Source organism: Marmota monax, unplaced genomic scaffold (genome assembly GCF_021218885.2).
Source record: "Marmota monax isolate L192 unplaced genomic scaffold, Marmota_monax_Labrador192_F-V1.1 WCK01_AAM20220418_F8-fsc00012, whole genome shotgun sequence".
NCBI lineage: Eukaryota > Metazoa > Chordata > Mammalia > Rodentia > Sciuridae > Marmota > Marmota monax.
In genome coordinates this window covers 9,097,613-9,103,612 of record NW_026695227.1, presented here as the reverse complement: position 1 = coordinate 9,103,612, position 6,000 = coordinate 9,097,613, and the positions used below count along the sequence as shown (strand labels likewise).

General features: G+C 33.3%; 1 protein-coding gene across 1 annotated transcript in view; it reads left to right on the top strand.

Annotated features, from left to right (window-relative positions):
• The first annotated feature begins 3,056 nt into the window (after nucleotides 1-3,056).
• Slco1a2 (solute carrier organic anion transporter family member 1A2) overlaps nucleotides 3,057-6,000 on the top strand; it is a 113,926-nt gene continuing 110,982 nt past the window's right edge. Inside the window, exon 1 of the mRNA XM_046436001.2 lies at nucleotides 3,057-3,279. The gene's annotated coding sequence lies outside the window, so the exon portion shown is untranslated. The remainder of the gene's footprint in view (nucleotides 3,280-6,000) is intronic.

Sequence of the window (6,000 nt, the reverse complement as noted above, 5' to 3'; positions counted from 1 at the left end):
CCAGTTTTCTTCTGCCCTGGGGATTTTGTACTTGCTGTTCTCTAAGCTTGGGTGGCTTTGTCTCTAGATACTTACACAGTTTCTCCTTGTTACACTTTGAGTTTCCATTTGAGCATTATCTCCTCAGAGCTTGTCAAGACCATTCCCCAAAACATAGACCCTTGGCTGCTTTGATTCCCATCACTACATTTGGTTTTCTTTAGGGTACTTTTGCCTTCTTGAAGTTATTTTTGTTAAATTGAATGACCCTGAGGGAAGGTAAAATGGGGAAAGGGATAGGCAGCAATGGAGATGTCAGGTGTGGGGCAGGGGTACTTCTGGACAGAGACAATGTGATATGTCTTATTTTATAAAAAGATGGGCTATATAATCTAATACCATATTTTTAAAGGACCGTGGTTCTCCAAGGCTTTGAATATTCTAAGAATTTATAAAAATTACAACAAAAGGAAGGAAGAGGCATACAATTCTCTGTTAAATTATTTTAAGACTCCCACTTGTTTGCTGATTAAATGTCAACTACAAAGAGTTACCTTAGTCAAATGTTATGAAGGTGGACTGAACCTCTACTCTTCTGCTTACCAGCTATGTGATCTTAGGGCTGTTAAAACCTCTCTGTATTTCTGTATCTTCATTTGTAAAAGTGGGATAATTAAAAGTAGCCATCTATTTGTAAATTTTGGGGGGAATGAAAATATGTAGTTAATATACCTGTGCTACTGGATTGGCCTGTGGCACATAAAAAATACTTACGAATATCTTCTGTTATGCTTTAGATCTAGGAATTTCTCCTAAAAGCTCCTGTTTAGAAGGTATGATCTCCAATGCATCAAAATTAGAGGTGGGGCTTTGAGACAGTGATTAGGGCTCTGACTTTATTAGTAGATTAATCCATTTGTTGATTTAATAATTTGAATGGACTACTGAATGGTAACTGTAGGCATGTAGATGTGGCTGAGAGAGTGGGTCTTGTATTATATCCAACCCCTCCCCACTTTCCCAACCACCATGAGCACAGCAGTTTTCTCTGCTGCCTTCTTCTACCACAGCATCCTGCCTCACCTCAGGCCTGAGTGATGGAGTTGGACAACCATGGACTGACACCACTGAAATTGAGCCCAAATAAACTTTTCTTCCTTTAAGGTGTTCTCTTTAGGTATTTTTGTCACAGTAATGAAAAGCTGACAAACACATATATCTATTATTACCAGAGCATAGAAAGCAATGCTAACCCTTAGTTTCTCTTAAGAGAAGTGAGAGGTTGGAATTTCTATTTCTTCTCTGGATGAGGTGATAGGAGGGATCAAGGACTTTTGAAGCAATTTCCCAATTTTATTCACAAAGCTTCATGATGGACAGTCATTTTTGTGTTTCTTCTTCTGGAAACAATGAAAGAACCTCACCAGCAGTTGCTGAGGAGTGGTGCAAGTATGTCATGTCCACTGCTCAATTGTGCCAGGGCAGTAGTATAGGTTACAGAAAAGCAAAATAAATAAATAAAATAAAATAAAGTATCCAGGGACGGCACATGACACATATGATTTATTGGGGAAAGCTTGCAAGAATCGGTGACTGCTTCAAGAAGAGATCAGTGACAATGGGCCGATAGCACTGACATCCCTCACTGTTTTTTGCCAAGTAGCGCCTCCTCTCCTCACCGTGTTTTATCCAGTGGCAGCTGGCGGGATGAGTAACATGTCCTTTCCACACAGTGCCCACAGATCCGCCTCTATCACCTCCGAGGAAGGGGTTTTATATGGTAGACTTCAAAAGCAGTGATGTCATTAGAATGAGCTTTCTTTGTTTTCTTGCATGATCGGCATCCTGAGAAGCAACTTTCTTAATGTATGCAAGAAAATAGCTTTCCATAGATAACACTAGTTTATCCTAGTTCCCAGTGTGCAAAAAGAGAAAGCCGGTGTCCTTCAAGATAATAAGTATCTGGACGTTGTTCCCTTAACTTGGCTACGTTTTTGGGAATGAAAAGGAGGCATTCAGGAACATGGTGTTTTACTGTCCCTTTTTCTTTAGGGATGATACGAAGTAACATCTGAGGAATAATAAACAGGACTGTAGAAAATGTTCTGATTTGATTAATAGACACACATACCCCACTCCCATAGCATCTAAATGAATTCATTAAATAGATGTAGCAAAGTAAAATAATTACATCTTATTATTTTTTTTTGTTGACTTGTTTATTTTCTTTCTTTCTTCAATCAGAACAGAAAAAATTCATAAGAAGGAATCTAGACTGTTTTAGTTATTATAATATCTCTAGTACCTAGAAAAGTATTTGGCACAGAATAGGCACTCAACTGGTGTTCGCTGAATGAATAATCTTACCAAACCTTCCAGGTAGGAGTCACAAATATCCCCTGGTATAAATTTAAAAACGGAGACTAATTATCTTGTCCAAGATCACAAGTAGTCACTGCTGGAACTGGGTTCAACCAGTGCTTTTAAATATCCCATAACATCATATTACATTTCCCTTTGAAGATATCAATCCAACTGTCACTTTCATTGCACCCTAAATTCCTCCCAGATATGAATAGCTCATTACTTGACACCATCCCTAGTCTTTCACTCATCCAAATCCAGCTAGCAAATTGGTGATGGAATAATCTGTAAATACTGTTTTTTTTTCCTCATATCATTCTACTGTTTAAAAATGTCAATATTATCCTGTGGAAATGAAGAGTTCTGCCTATATCAACTCTGTGCTTCCATATTTATTCCTGTTTTGATATTATCATTCCTGGTTATTCAGCTACACTGAACAATCTCTCTCAATATACACATATCTTAATTTGCTAAAAGAGTCATTTTTTTTAATTCAAGAGAGTTGTTAAAGTCTTCTTAATCACAAAATTTAAAAAAATGAAGTCAGCAAAGTTAAGTAGGCTTTCAACAAGTAATAGTTGGAACAAAATCCACATAAGAGTTAACTTAAAAACAAAACAAAACAAAACAAAAAAAAGGAAACAGTAAGGAGGAGCCTCTGGCTCCAAGTGACTGATCTTGGGACCCGTTTCCAAGATTATAACCTGCTTTACGCAACTCTTGGAGCCAAAGAAACTTTACCAAAGGATTAAAACTTATGTAAACAAAGATCCCTTTATTTACAACTCTGCTTCTGCTTCTCTCAAGACCAAGAAGCTCCAGCTTACATATTTGCAGTGCTTTATTTGTACTGATTACACTGTAATTTTTTAAGAATTTGCTGACCTTACAAAATAGAAGCAACAGTGAGTGAAGGTACTGGTGCATGTTAAGGTAAAAGTTGTTCATTTACTTGGGTTGTTGTGGGTTGCAATCCTGTCACTTTTGCTTAGAAAAAGTAAGGTAGATTAATATATAGCTAAAAATTGAAGATTCTTTGGGTTTTCTGATTATATTGTCTATATTTTCCTGATAGCAATGGCAACTCTATTTAATCCAGAATTTACTTCATTCAATAATAACAATAATAATGTTAGTACAGAAATATAAAGATAGATACTTTTAGTTTTTAAATATGTAGTTACAATTGGTTTGGAGTATTAGAAGTGAGCCTAAATGATTCTGGATAACATTGTTGTCTTCCTTCTTTGTCACTGGCTTTAAAAGACCCCCTTTGTTTGTTCCTTACTTCTTCATTTATCTTTCAAACTCTGATCAAGTGCACTTTCTTCACACACCTGTCATTCACCTTTGAAATCCTAATGCATTAAATATCTATTCTGTATATTTATACACGCTTCATTGGAGTTTTCATTCAAAATTAAAAAATGAGAACGTAGTTATTTTTTTAAAAAACCAATAATATGAAGGCATAAAAATGTGGTGCATATCTTTTAATATTTTTTTCTATACTCCTTCAAAACACATATGAAACAAATATATGTAGTTGTACACATATGTTCTTCTCTACTTTTATTCACAGTCATAGGATCATCATTATTTACATGTTTTGTTGCTACATTCACTTAATTCTGTCCTATGGAAATCTCTTTAGATCAATATGTATACCTAAATCATCCCTGGTCAATTTGTCCTTAGAGAAAAACACCCATTTCTGCAGAATATATTTCTAAAAGGAGAATCACAGAAGCATTATCTGCTGCAATTCATGATTCCACTGTTATTTTGATAATTCAAAATTACATTTGCTTGGCAACTAATAAGATTTAACATCTTTTATAAAAATATTTTCATTCATTTGCATTTTTCCCCTTTACGAAGCCCAGTTCATACATGTTAGTCATATTTGTTGTTTTTTTTTTGCTTTTCAATTTTTAAGGCCTTTTCACATTAGAATTATAAACATTGTCTTACGTATATATTGAAAGCATTTTTTCCATGACTTTGTAAAATTCTATTTATGTTTTTTTGCCTTTATGTATCATATATTACTATACAGTAGACTCTAAACCAAGTTTATTGGTTGTACTTTCTTTTTTCTGTTTTAGTCTTTTGAAAGACTCATTGTGCCATTTTTCTAATTTTTAAAAAATATTTTTAGATTCTTTAAATTAAAGTCTTCAATCCCTTACCCTTTCTGTTTTTGAATATGGTGCCAGGAAGGAATATCACTATTTTTTTCCGTTGCTAGATGGAGATCAAGTTATGATATTAAAATCATTTATTGAATAAGCTGTACTTTTCCTACTGAACTATTATTATTTATCATATATTATATTTTCATTTATAGTGATCCCAGTTATGGACTTAGTTTTGTGTCAACAACTTGTTTGTCTGTTTGTGCTCATAACATGCTGTTTGTTTTATTTAGATTAGTGTCACAGAAATTTTAATATCTTTTATGTATGTAGTACCTAACATCTTTTTCAGTTTTTTAGGTAATTTAGTATGTTTGTAAAAATTTTACATATTGTTTTAAAAAAATTTACATATTCATTCTTTAATATAAAATTTAAAATGATATTTAATTTTAAAGGAAACACCACATTAAAGCCAATTATGATTAAAATTATACTCATTATTTATATTTATTTAAGAAAGATAAAGATTTTAGTATTTTTTTGGTATCCTAAGCATGGAAATGTAAAATTTTTTCAGAGTGTTCATCAATATAAAATTTTGTATTCTTTTTTATATAATCATTGTACTTTTTTTTCAGTTTTCCAAGATGTTTTATAGTTTGATTATTGTGAATGGGATTTTATTTTAATTTCCTTATGATACTACCTTTAGTTTTGTATATTTATTTTGTGTCATGTCATTGTGTTAAATCCTTTTCTGAACTATAATATACAAATAGTTTTGTGTTTTGAAATATGAGTAATCATCTGCATTTAGAGAAATTTTGTTTTTTAATTTATAATGCATATTTCTTTTATTTTCTTGTCCTAAAATTAGCTGAAAATACCAAAACAGTGTTACATAATAATTATATTGGCAGGCAAACCTTTATTTGCTCCTGTTTTTAATGGGACTGGATTATTTATTTCACAGGACATTTATGGTGCTTAGTAAATTCCCTGCTATGTTACCACCATCATCTTCCTCCCAAGATGGGAGTAATTTCTAGAATATTAGTAGAGGAATTGTTATTTGATGTGAACCAATAATCTCAGCCAGTAAATATCAGGAGCTTGAATGTATATCTCACTTTCAGATATTAGAAATATCTAAATATCTTAAGAAAAAAATATTGTGTTATACATGCCTCTTGCTGGGACAATTTAATGTTCCCCAGGAACAGTGTTCTAAGCACTTTTTATCCTTTGTTCAGAATTGAACTTATAGAGGTATCCAAAGCACCGTGTTCAGGTGTTCAGGGACAGCTTGCTGTAGTTGTAGATTGTCTCCCTGAAGGAAGGTCACAATTATTTGTGTTTTTACTGAGCCACTAAGACAAACTAATCAAAAAGGGAAGGAAAATTCCTGTAGACTCACTCAGAAGTGCTTCACAAGCTCCTGAGGATTGCTTCACTGAGTTTTGAAGCATTGTTTTATGCAGAAGTCTCTGCTTCTCCCTTGAAATGGACTAGC